Source organism: Somniosus microcephalus, chromosome 16 (genome assembly GCF_052327205.1).
Source record: "Somniosus microcephalus isolate GS21.2 chromosome 16, FLI_Smic_1.0, whole genome shotgun sequence".
Classification (NCBI taxonomy): Eukaryota; Metazoa; Chordata; class Chondrichthyes; order Squaliformes; family Somniosidae; genus Somniosus; species Somniosus microcephalus.
This window is the reverse complement of record NC_141002.1, coordinates 19654653-19667510: the sequence shown is the minus strand read 5'-3', so window position 1 is coordinate 19667510 and position 12858 is coordinate 19654653.

Genomic DNA, 12858 nt, shown 5'->3' with positions numbered 1-12858 from the left:
CTGGGTCTATGATTTAACGGTGAAGGGATGGCCAGCACATGGCGAACCACTGTTGCCAGCATTCTCGCCGAGAAGCGAACAGCTGTCAGTGTGCAGAGGAACCTTGATGTGTGGATCCAGAGTAGCAATTCCACCCAAATTGAAGGATAGAGTGCTCAATGAGCTTCATGAGGGTCATCTGGGAGGGGTAAAAATGAAGAACTTAGCCAGAGCGTTTGTGTGGTGGCCGGGAATCGATAGAGAAATCGAAGAGATGACCAAGAGCTGTACAGGATGCCAGAAGGTCCAAAACGCCCCACCACAAGCCCCTCTACATCCATGGGAGTGGCCCTAATCTCCATGGCAAAGGGTGCACATTGATTTTGCTGGTCCATTTATGGACTCGATGTTTTTAATTGCGGTGGATGCACATTCAAAGTGGCCAGAGGTAATAAAAATGTCCTCAACCACCACAGAAAAAACTATCACAGTCTTACGAACCATATTAGCCAGAAATGGGCTACCTGAACAGATTTGCTCTGACAATGGACCACAGTTTGTGTCTGAAGAGTTCCGGAGGTTCTTAAAGAACAATGGTGTTAAGCATTACACATCCGCCCCATATCATCCAGCCACCAATGGATTGGCTGAGAGGTTCGTTCAAACATTCAAGAAGGCTATCAAGGCAATGAGTAATGAAGACATACCCCTACAACACAAGGTGGATAACTTCTTGTTTGCCTACCGGAATGCGACACATGCGGTTACCAACCAAACTCCAGCCATGATGTTCTTCAATCGAAGACTACGATACCGCTTGGATTTGGTTAAGCCAAAGATCAGAAGAGATGTGGAGAACAGGCAGTTTCAGAATATGAATGAAAGGCCGACCAGGAGTTTTAAGATAGGTCAACCAGTTTTGGCCCGGGACTACCGCACAGAGAAATGGCAGCCAGGAACGATCTGCACACGGCAAGGACCTCTAATGTATACCGTGGACGTTGGAGAGAGCATTGTAAGACGCCATGCTGACCAGATTCTAGAGTCACTGGAAAACGTCAATTCCACACCACGATCCGATACACCTGGTGATGAAACCGAAGTACCAATTGCATCTACCTCAAAATCGGGGATATTGGAAGCAGACGAACCCAACAACGACGTTGATTCCGAATCAACTTTGCCAGAAGAACCTGATACCCCAAAGAGGCGTTATTCAGACAGAATCAGGGAGCCTCCTCAAAGACTGAACTTATAATTGCTTAACTTCAGCTAATGTATATAGCAACTGTAATTGTAAATATGTTATTTAATTATTAATCGAATGTTATGTACTGTTTAGCTAAAAGGGGAGGAATGGTAGTGTATGTACTTTGCAGAAGGAACTATATTCTGCAGCCCCTGTATACTGCAGTACCAGTAGTGACCACCCCTGTATATAAGCCTGTGTAGTAACTTTGCACAGTAGTTCCAGTTTTGTCTCCACTCAGTAAAGACCTGTTGTAACCAACTCCTGCAGTCCGTGTCTCAATTACACACGGACATAATACCCTCCATGGCAAGAACGTCCTTCCTCAGGTAAGGTGACCAAAACTGCACACAATACTCAAGGTGTGGTCTCACCAAGGCCCTGTACAACTGTAGCAAGACATCCTTGTTCCTGTACTCAAACCCTCTTGCTACGAAGGCCAACATACCATTTGCCTTCTTAACCGCCTGCTGCACCTGCATGCTTACCTTCAGCGATTGGTGCACAAGAACACCCAGGTCTCTTTGCACTTCCCCTTCTCCCAATCTATTGCCATTCAAATAATAATCTGCCTTTCTGTTTTTGCCATCAAAGTGGATAACCTCACATTTATCCAGATTATAGTGCATTTGCCATGTTTCTGCCCAATCGCCCAACCTGTCCAAATCGTACTGGAGTTTCACGACATCCTCCTCACAGCATACCCTCCCACCCAGCTTTGTGTCATCTGCAAATTTGGAGATATTACATCCAATTCCCTCGTCCAGATCATTAATATATATCGTGAACAGCTGGGGTCCTAGGACCGATCCTTGCGGTACCCCACTAGTCACTGCCTGCCACTCGGAAAATGACCTGTTTATTCCAACTCTTTGCTTTCTGTCCGCCAACCAGTTCTCTATCCAAGTCAATACCTTGCCCCCAATCCCATGTGCCTTAATTTTGCACGCTAATCTCTTATGTGGGACCTTATCGAAAGCCTTCTGAAAGTCCAAATACACCACATCCACTGGTTCTCCCTTATCTATTTTACCAGTTACATCCTCAAAACATTCCAGTAGATTAGTCAAGCATGATTTACCTTTTGTAAATCTATGTTGACTTTGTCCGATCCTGTCACTGCTTTCCAAGTGCCCTGCTATTGCATCTTTTATAATGGACTCTAGCATTTTCCCCACTACCGATGTCAGGCTTACCGGTCTATAATTCCCCGCTTTTTCTCTACCACCTTTTTTGAATAGTGGGGTAACATTAGCTACCCTCCAATCCATGGGTACTGTTCCAGAGTCTATTGAGTTCTGGAAGATGACCAGCAATGCATCTACTATTTCTAGGGCCACTTCCTTAAGTACCCTGGGATATAGATTATCAGGCCCTGGGGATTTATCGGCCTTCAGTCCCATCAATTTTCCTAACACCATTTCCCTACAAATACTGATTTCTTTCAGTTCCACCGTTTGATCAGACCCTATGTTCCCCGGCATCTCTGGGAGGTTATTTGTGTCCTCCTTTGTGAAGACAGAACCAAAATATGTATTTAGTTGGTCTGCCATTTCTTTGTTCCCCTACAAGGGACCTACGCTTGACTTCACCAAGCTTTTTCTCTTCACATATCTATAAAAGCTTTTACAGTCTGTTTTTATGTTCCCTGAAAGCTTACTCTCATATTCTATTTTCCCTTTCTTAATTACTCCCTTTGTCCTCCTTTGTTGAATCCTAAACTGCTCCCAATCCTCAGGATTATTGCTTTTTCTGGCCAATTTATATGTCCTCTCTTTGGATCTTATGCTATCCCTAATTTCCCTTGTTAGCCACGGTTGAGTCACCTTTTTTGTTTTATTTTTATGCCAAACTGGGATGAACAAATTCTGTAGCTCATCCATTCAGTCTTTGAATGTTTGCCATTGCCTATCCACTGTCAACCCTTTGAGTGCCATTCCCCAATCAATCCTACCCAGCTCGCTGCTCAGACCATTGTAGTTTCCTTTATTTAAATTGAGGACTCTAGTCTCTGATTCAACTACTTCATTCTCCATCTTAATGAAGAATTCGATCATATTATGATCGCTCCGACCCAAGGGGCCTCGTACAACAAGATTACTAATTAATCCTTTCTCGTTACATAATACCCAGTCTAAGATGGCCTGATCTCTGGTTGGTTCCTCGACATATTGGTCCAGGAAACCATCCCGTAAACACTCCAGGAATTCCTCCTCCACAGTATTGTTACTAATTTGGTTGGCCCAATCTATATGTAGATTAAAGTCACCCATGATGACTGCTGTGCCCTTATTGCACACTTCTTTAATTTCCCTTTTAATGCCATCCCCAACCTCCGCCTTACTGTTTGGAGGTCTATATACCACTCCCACTAACGTTTTTTCCCCCTTAGTATTCCTCAATTCTACCCATACAGATTCCACATCATCAGAGCTAATATCCTTCATTACCATTGTGTTAATCCCTTCTTTAACCAGTAACGCTACCCCACCTCCCTTTCCTTTTTGCCTATCTTTCCTGAATATCGAATACCCCTGAATGTTGAGTTCCCAGTCTTGGCCATCCTTGAGCCACGTTTCCGTAATCCCAACCAAATCATATTCGTTTACCTCTATTTGCGCAGCCAATTCATCCACCTTATTACAAATGCTCCTCGCATTAAGACACAAAGCCTTCAGGCTTGTTTTTTTAACGCTCTTAGACCTTTCAGAATTATTATTTACTGTGGCCATGTTTGATTTAAACCGTTGATTTCTCTGACTGCCACTTTTGTTTTTCACCTTCCTATCTTTTGCTTTTATCCTTGTTTCCTTTTCCTCTGTCTCCCTGCTCAGGTTCCCAACCCCCTGCCATTTTAGTTTAAACCCTCCCCCACAGCACTAGCAAACACTCCCCCTAGGACATCGGTTCCAGCCCTGCCCAGGTGCAAACCGTCCAGTTTGAACTGGTCCCACCTCCCCCAGAACCGGTTCCAATGTCCCAGGAACTTGAATCCCTCCCCCTGGCACCATTCCTCTAGCCACGTATTCATCTGAAGTATCCTTCTGTTTCTACTCTGACTAGCATGTGGCACTGGTAGCAATCCTGAGATTACTACCTTTGAGGTCCTGTTTTTTAATTTATCTCCTAACTCCCTATATTCCGCTTTTAGGACCTTAGCCCGCTTTTTACCTATATCGTTGGTGCCTATATGCACCACGACAACTGGCTGTGCACCCTCCCCTTCCAAGATGTTCTGCAGCCGCTCGGAGACATTCTTGACCCTTGCACCAGGGAGGCAACACACCATCCTGGAGTCTCGTTTGCAGCCGCAGAAACACTTATCTATTCCCCTTACAATTGAATCCCCTATTACTGTAGCTCTACCCCTCTTTTTCCTCCCATTCTGTGCAGCAGAGCCACCCCTGGTGCCAGGAAGTTGGCTGCTGCTGCCTTCCTCTGATAAGCCATCCCCCCCAACAGTACTCAAAGTGGTGTATCTGTTGGAGAGGGGGATGGCCACAGGGGACCCCTGTGTTACATCTGTGTATAATCAGACACAGACTGCGGAGAACGGTACAAACGGTGTTTACTCAACGTGGCTCAGACTGCAACTGATCTGTACAGATTACTACTCAACGTTATATACAGGTGTGGTCACTGCCGGTACTACAGTATACATGAGCTGTAAAAAGTAGTTCCCCCCCTTAAAGGTACATACATTACACCCTGCACTACCTGCCTGCGCCTAGTACTCTGCCTGTTGGTCACCCGTTCCCTTTCTTCCTGTCCAACCTCTACCTGCAGTGTGTCCAGCTCCGTAAATGTGATATTCACGATGTCCTGAGCATCATGAACGCTCCAGTATGCATCCAATCGCAGCTCCAGTGCCGCAATGCGGTCTGTCAGTAGCTGCAGCTGGATGCACTTCCTGCACATGTAGTTGTCAGGGACACAGGAAGTGTCCCTGAGTTCCCACATACTGCAGGAGGAGCATACAATGGGGCCGGGCTCTCCTGCCATGACTTACCCTTTAATTAATTGAATTTAAATTAAATCAATCAATCCCACTAATTACACTACAGTTAACTGGTTTACCAACAGCCCCCGCTGCACCAGAGAGACCTTAGTAACTATAAACCAGAGTTAAAGTTTAAAAAAGAGAGAAATACTCACCAACCAATCACTTACCTGCTTCCTGGTGACGTCACACTTTGATTACTTTTTACGTCGCTCCCCCGCTGTTGAATTGGTCGGGCCTCGCTGCTGCTGCCGCCGGTCGCTGCTCCCACACAGGTCCGATGTTCTGGTCGGGCCTCGCTGCTGCCGCCGCTGGTTTTAAATTGCCGCCGGTCGCTGCTCCCACACAGGTCCGATGTTCTGGTCGGGCCTCGCTGCTGCTGCCGCCGGTTTTAAACTGCCGCCGGTCGCTGCTCCCACACAGGTCCGATGTTCTGGTCGGGCCTCGCTGCTGCCGCCGCTGGTTTTAAATTGCCGCCGGTCGCTGCTCCCACACAGGTCCGATGTTCTGGTCGGGCCTCGCTGCTGCTGCCGCCGGTTTTAAACTGCCGCCAGTCGCTGCTCCCACACAGGTCCGATGTTCTGGTCGGGCCTCGCTGCTGCTGCCGCCGGTTTTAATCTGCCGCCGGTCGCTGCTCCCACACAGGTCCGATGTTCTGGTCGGGCCTCGCTGCTGCTGCCGCCGGTTTTAAACTGCCGCCGGTCGCTGCTCTCACACAGGTGCTGCAAGGATCAGTGTTGGGGCCTCAGTTATTTACAACCAAAATTAATGACCTAGATGAAGGGACCGAGTGTAACGTATCCAAGTTTGCTGATGATACAAGGCTAGGTGGGACAGTAAGTTGTGAGGACACAAAGGGGTCGATTTTCCTGCAGCCGTTAGGCGAGGTTTCAGGCGTGTGGGGGGGGGGGGAAATCGCAGAAATAGGTGGTCGTGACCCACCCCCGCCTGATTCCCCCCCCCCGTCCGACTTTCACCCCGGCGTTTCAATCCGACCCGAATCAGTCCCGCCCGTAGCAGGCGGGAGTGGTCGTCGGGAGCCTAATCACCAATAATTGGCATCTTTAATGCCATTTTAAGGGGCCCTTGCTATTTTCAGCCTTTTCCCACGCTAAACACGCCTGGTGGGAACCCCGTTGATGAAACCTGGCATGAACAATGTCGGCTTGCTTACTTTCAGCTGCAGGTCAATCAGGAAAGAAGAGATTTAATCAGACAGCATTTGTAGGTTGCAGGACCTTGTTGTTTCAGGCTTGGGGCAACTTGTTCAAGGCTTAGGCACAGCTGTGGAAGGTTGGAGCCTCACACACTTCTCCAGTGTGAGCTCCTGGGAAGCCCCTCTCGCCACCCTCACTCAGCGCTTCCTCAACTGAGGCACCTACCAGAAACATGGGAGGCCTTTTTTTCCTTCCCCTCTTGGCATTAGAGGACCTCCAGCCCCAATTGCGAAATGACACACGCCACAACTGCAGAAGTTGCCATCTAAAATTTTATTTACAATAACCAACTGATGGCATTTAAAAAATAAACACAACATTTCACCCAAGTGACTACCCTTGTGATTAGTGGTGCTTTATTTTTCTCTTACGCGTGCTCCTACGTAGTGGTTCCCTTGTGGCTTCAACAGATGTGGAGGCCCCTTGCTCACTTTGCTGCTGCTCCTGTCTCAACACCTTTGGCGGGCGTCCTCTGGGATGGCGAGCCTGTGAGGGCTCGCCAGCAGTCTGCTGCTCCTGCGGCTGTGCAGGGGTTGAGACCTCTATCTCCATTGGGTGTGGGCTCTGACCGAGGGCTCTGCAGTGGCATGGAAGTGTGAGCGCTTGGAGAGGAGCCCCCACTTCCTTGAGGTCTGCCACCAACCTCCCTCTCATGGGTCAGGTCCCCCTCAGTGCCTGCAAGTGGCTTGAGAGCAGCTTGCTGCACATCAGGGGGGCCATGGGGACCCATTTCTACAATGGCAGTCCTACTCAGAGGGCCTGCCATGAAGGTCTGGTTTCTCTGCTCAATAGCTGACCATCGCTCCTCCAGAGATGTCAGTCTATTCTGAACACTCACCATGTTTTCAACACTCTGGCGACTTAGCTCCTCCATGGCCGTAGCCATCCTCTCTTCTACTGTAGCCATCCTTTCTGCGGAGGTTGCCATCCTTTCCATGGTGATGCGTTCATGCGCCAATGACTTCACAAAGGCTCTGCTTATGTTCGCTGTGGACTCCTCCATTCGCTCCACACTCGCAGTGACCCTGGAGACAAAACCTGCCAGAGACTCCTGCATCTGTGCATGGAGATCCATCACCTCTTCACTTGCGGATGGACCCAGAGGCAGACGGTCGACATGCAGCAGAGCTGAGCTGGCAGAATCCTGCGCCCTCCGACAAGGACTCTCCACTGCTGTTCCTGTCTGCACCATCTGCTGATGCTCACTTGTGATACACCAGGTGACAACACTACTCTATCTCGCGAAGGTCCCACCGAGGTGTGAGTGTCTGCGCTGGTGCTGGGTGCGCTGAATTCTGCTGACGCTGCGCCCTCAGAGGTGGGAGCTTCCTCTGAGGCATCTGGCTGCTCAGCCTCTTCCTCCTCCGCAGTGGAGACGGGGGCTTCGGATGGTCCTTGGGGGAGTAAAGGAAAGAGTTAGAGATGTGATGCCAAGGTTACATGCACATTGGATTTTGCAGATGTTCATAAGTCCAAATGATATAGCTTCAGAATCATAACAGCAACTCATGCAATGTTAATGAGAGAGATGGAAAACTATTCTGTCACCAGCTTGCGGGCCTGCCCCTGTCTCTCCTTCCCCAGCTTCCGCAGCCACATCAGCCCCGACAATTTCCAGGACTCCTTCCTCCCAGGGGGTCAGGGGCTATTGAGGGTGGGCCTCCTCCAGTCCTGGCTCGCTCTCTGTTGTTGTGAGCTCTCTTTTCCTGCAATGAGGGAGACAAGTGGAGTTTGAGTGAGAATGAAGGAGTGAGTGTAGAGATTGCATAGCATAGATACTTAGAGGGAGACAAAGATGGTGTGAGGCTGCAAGACCAAGGGCCCTCCCTGTGTGTTGTCAGTTGTGCTCAAAGCATCAGAGTGAGAGGGAGTGTGAGGGCTGCATGGTGGAATAGTTATGTGAACGTGAGCATAGAGAGAGAGGGAATGGGTAAGGGTGCATGGATGTGACTGTGAAGTGGGATGTGGAGGAAGAGAGTGCTAAAGCTGAGTGCTGGTGGGGAAAGGCAATGGGGATCAGTTTGAGGGTGATGGAAACTTCATGCTTACTTTTCCTGTACGGTGAAGGTCATGGAATCGCTTCCGACACTGTATCCAGGTTCTTCTGGTGACTCCCGGCGAGTTGACATCTGCTGCCACCTGCATCCATGCAGTCTTGGTCTTAGTGGGAGGCCTCTTCCTCCCTGACCTAGGGAAGAGGACCTCCTTGTGGGCCCTCACCCCATCCAATAATGCCTGCAGTGAAGCCTCGTCAAATTTGCTGCCAGCTCGGGGTCTGGCACTGGCCACAACTGCTGCAGGCTCCTCTGCCATCCTGTGTGGTTCGTATGGAAGCCTGCAGAGGTTGCAATGCTTGCTGTGGACTTTAAAAGCAGCACGAATGATGACATCATACTGTGGGGCTTTCTGACTGGAAATAGTCAATTAGCAAGGGTTCCCACACGCTGGAAATGAACTGGCCAATTGAGGGAAAATTGCATCAATCTGGCAGATCCATTTACATTCGTGTGGGAACCCCGACATTCGGGGAATCCGACAATTCCCCGCCCCTGCGGGAAAATCGACCCCAAAGAGTCTGCAAAGGGATATAGATAGACTCAGTGAGTGGGCAGTAAGGTGGCAGATGGAGTATAATGTAGGGAAATGTGAGGTTAGTCACTTTGGTAGGAAGAATAGAAAAACAGAATATTTTTTAAATGGTGAGAAACTTTCAAATGTTGGTGTTCAGAGGGATTTGGGTGTCCTTGTGCAAGAAACACAGAAAGCTAGCATGCAGGTACAGCAAGCAATAAGGAAGGCAAATGGCATGTTGGCATTTATTGCAAGGGGGTTGGAGTATAAGAGTAAGGAAGTCTTGCTACAATTGTACAGGGTCTTGGTGAGACCACACCTGGAGTACTGTGCACAGTTTTGGTCTCCTTATCTAAAGAAGGATATACTTGCCTTGGAGGCGGTGCAACGAAGGTTCACTAGATTGATTCCTGGGCTGAGAGGGCTGTCCTATGATGAGAGATTGTGTAGAATGGGCCTATACTCTCTGGAGTTTAGAAGAATGAGCGGTGATCTCATTGAAACATACAAGATTCTGAAGGGGATTGACAGCGTAGATGCTGAGAGGTTGTTTCCCCTGGCTGGCGTGTCTAGAACTAGGGGGCATAATCTCAGGAAAAGGGATAGTGAATGGAGATAAAATGGAGAGTGAAGTAGTTGACTCAGAGACTAGGGTCCTGAATTTAAATAAAGGAAACTACGATGGTATGAGGCACATGTTGGCTAGGATGGATTGGGGAACGTTACTTAAAGGGTTGACGGTGGATAGGCAATGGCAGACATTTAAAGATCGCATGGATGAACTACAGAATTTGTTCATCCCTGTTTGGCATAAAAATAAAACAAAAAAGGTGACTCAACCGTGGCTAACAAGGGAAATTAGGGATAGCATAAGATCCAAGGAGAGGACATATAAATTGGCCAGAAAAAGCAGCAAACCTGAGGATTGGGAGCAGTTTAGGATTCAACAAAGGAGGACAAAGGGATTAATTAAGAGGGGGAAAATAGAGTATGAGAGTAAGCTTTCAGGGAACATAAAAACTGACTGTAAAAGCTTCTATAGATATGTGAAGAGAAAAAGATTGGTGAAGTCAAGCGTAGGTTCCTTGCAGTCAGAATCAGGGGAATTTATAATGGGGAACAAAGAAAAGGCAGACCAATTAAATACATACTTTGGTTCTGTCTTCACAAAGGAGGACACAAATAACCTCCCAGAGATGTCGGGGAACATAGTGTCTAATGACAGGGAGGAATTGAATGAAATCACTATTTGTAGGGAAATGGTGTTAGGGAAATTGATGGGATTGAAGGCCGATAAATCCCCAGGGCCTGATAATCTACATCCTAGGATGCTTAAGGAAGTGGCCCTAGAAATAGTAGATGCATTGCTGGTCATCTTCCAAAATTCTATAGACTCTGGAACAGTTCCCATGGATTGGAGGATAGCTAATGTGTACGGATAACTGTAACTGTCGTAAAGACAGCAGGGTTTGATTGACAGCTGGTTGATGGCTGATGTCATATCCGGGGGCGGGATCCGACGCCATCTTGGCCATGCTTCAGATACTGTACTAGAGACACAGAGTCAGGACTGAATAAATGGCACTCCTCTACAACTGCTTGTGAGACTCCTAATTACGTTATTAAGATAACATTACATGGTACCAGGATTTATAGAACTCACGATAAGGACATACTACAACAATGGAAGGAATAAAACCTCTGGCTAGCCTGCAACTAGAAGGAAATGTGGATGAAAATTGGCGTGTCTTCAAGCAACGCTTTCTTCTCTACCTCACAGCAATTGACGCTTCGACTAGCTCTGGAACACGTAAAGTAGCTTTCTGGCTAACAGTGGCTGGCTCGCAGGCAATTGAGCTGTTTAATACATTTACGTTTGCAGCCAAAGATGATAAAAATTATCTGGACAAGGTAATAGAACAGTTCGACGAATACTGCACTCCAAAAAAGAATGAAACGTATGAGAGATTCGTGTTTTGCTCCCGCGTGCAAAAGCAAGGAGAATCCTTTGATTTTTTTTGATGGACTTGAAAATAAAAGCACAAACATGCAACTTTAGGGACCTGAAGGAATCGATGATACGCGATCAAGTCATTTTTGGAATACTCGACAAGAAGGTGAGGGAGAGAATGCTTGGAGACAATTACCTAAATTTGGATGCAGCAGTGAAAATATGTCATGCTAGTGAACTCTCAGCCATGCGCACGAAAACCTTCGAAGGGAGCAGCACAGCAGAAGGGAGCGCCCTGGGGCTGAAAAACCTGCCGGTGGATGTGGTACACAAAAGGGACACAAGAGGGCCCACGGAGTTCAAGACAATGCGCCTTACGAATGCAGACAGTGCGGTAATAAACATGTAGCCAGATAGTGTCCTGCTTATGGGAAGAACTGTGCAAAATGTAAAGGCAGGAATCACTTTGCCAAGATGTGTTTTTTGGAAGAGAAAACTGAAGGTAAAAAGACAGTGCATGCTATTGAGACTGAAGAGACAGGAGCAGAGACTTTGTTGGAATGGTGCAAAATGAGTTAAAACAGGGCAAAAATGCTAATGAAGTGCACTCTGTAGGACTAAAGACTGAAGTTTGGATAGCTCCCTTGCTGGTAAATGGCACCATTGTTACCTTTAAGCTAGATACAGGTGCTAAGGCAAACCTCATAAGTTGGAGTGATGCACGGAATCTCAAAGTGCGACCTAAAATACTGAACAAGACAGTGTCTTTGAAGGCATACAATGGACAAAGCATTGAAACAAAAGGAACGTGTAGGCTGAATGTTAAGGTAAAAAATCACATTCACCCTTTGACCTTTGTTATAGTGCCTGAAGGACATGAGTCACTGTTGGGGGATAAGGCTGGTGTGGATTTGGGCTTGGTAAAACGAATCTATACTATCAATGAACAGAACTGTGTGCAGAGTGCCCCCCAAGATAGTACAAATCTGACTCATGAGACTATAGCACACAAATATGCAGATGTCTTTCAGGGTTTCGGAGCATTGCCCTTTACATACTCCATCAAACTGAGAGAGGATGCACAACCTGTGATTCACGCACCCAGGAGAGTTCCAGTGGCTCTCCGTGAAAAACTGAGGAAAGAACTAGACCGCATGGAGGGACTAGCTGTCATAAAGAAAATTGAGGAACCGACTGACTGGGTAAATTCCATGGTCTGCGTCAATTCAAAGAAAACTGATAAATTGCGTGTCTGCATGGATCCCAAGGACCTTAACGCCAATATCAAAAGAGAGCACTACCAAATTCCAAAGAGAGAGGAAATAGTCAGTGAAATGACAGAAGCGAAAGTCTTCTCCAAGATGGACGCCTCGCATGGTTTCTGGCAGTTGAAACTTGATGAAGAAAGTGCTAAGCTGTGCACTTTTAACACCCTGTTTGGTCGATACTCCTACCAGCGTCTGCCCTTTGGTATTAGCTCCGCCCCAGAAATCTTTCACAGAGCAATGGAGCAATTCATCGAGGGCCTGGAGGTAGTGTGGGTGTACGTGGATGATCTGGTAGTATGAGGCTCCACTCAGCGGGAGCACGACACCAGACTGGAGAAAACACTTCAGAGAATACAGCAGTATGGACTCAAACTAAATAAAGACAAGTGTCAGTTCAGTGTCAATGAAATCACATTCCTCGGAGACAAGATCTCTTCAGGGGGGATTCAGCCAGACAAGTCAAAGGTAAAGGCTATACATGACATGGAGAAACCAAAGGACAAGAAAGGGGTTCAGCGGGCCCCCTTGGCACGGTTAACTACTTAAGAAAATTCATTCCAAATCTAGCAGTGAAAATTGTTCATCTGAGAAAACTGCTGCACCAAGAGACAGAGTTCCAATGG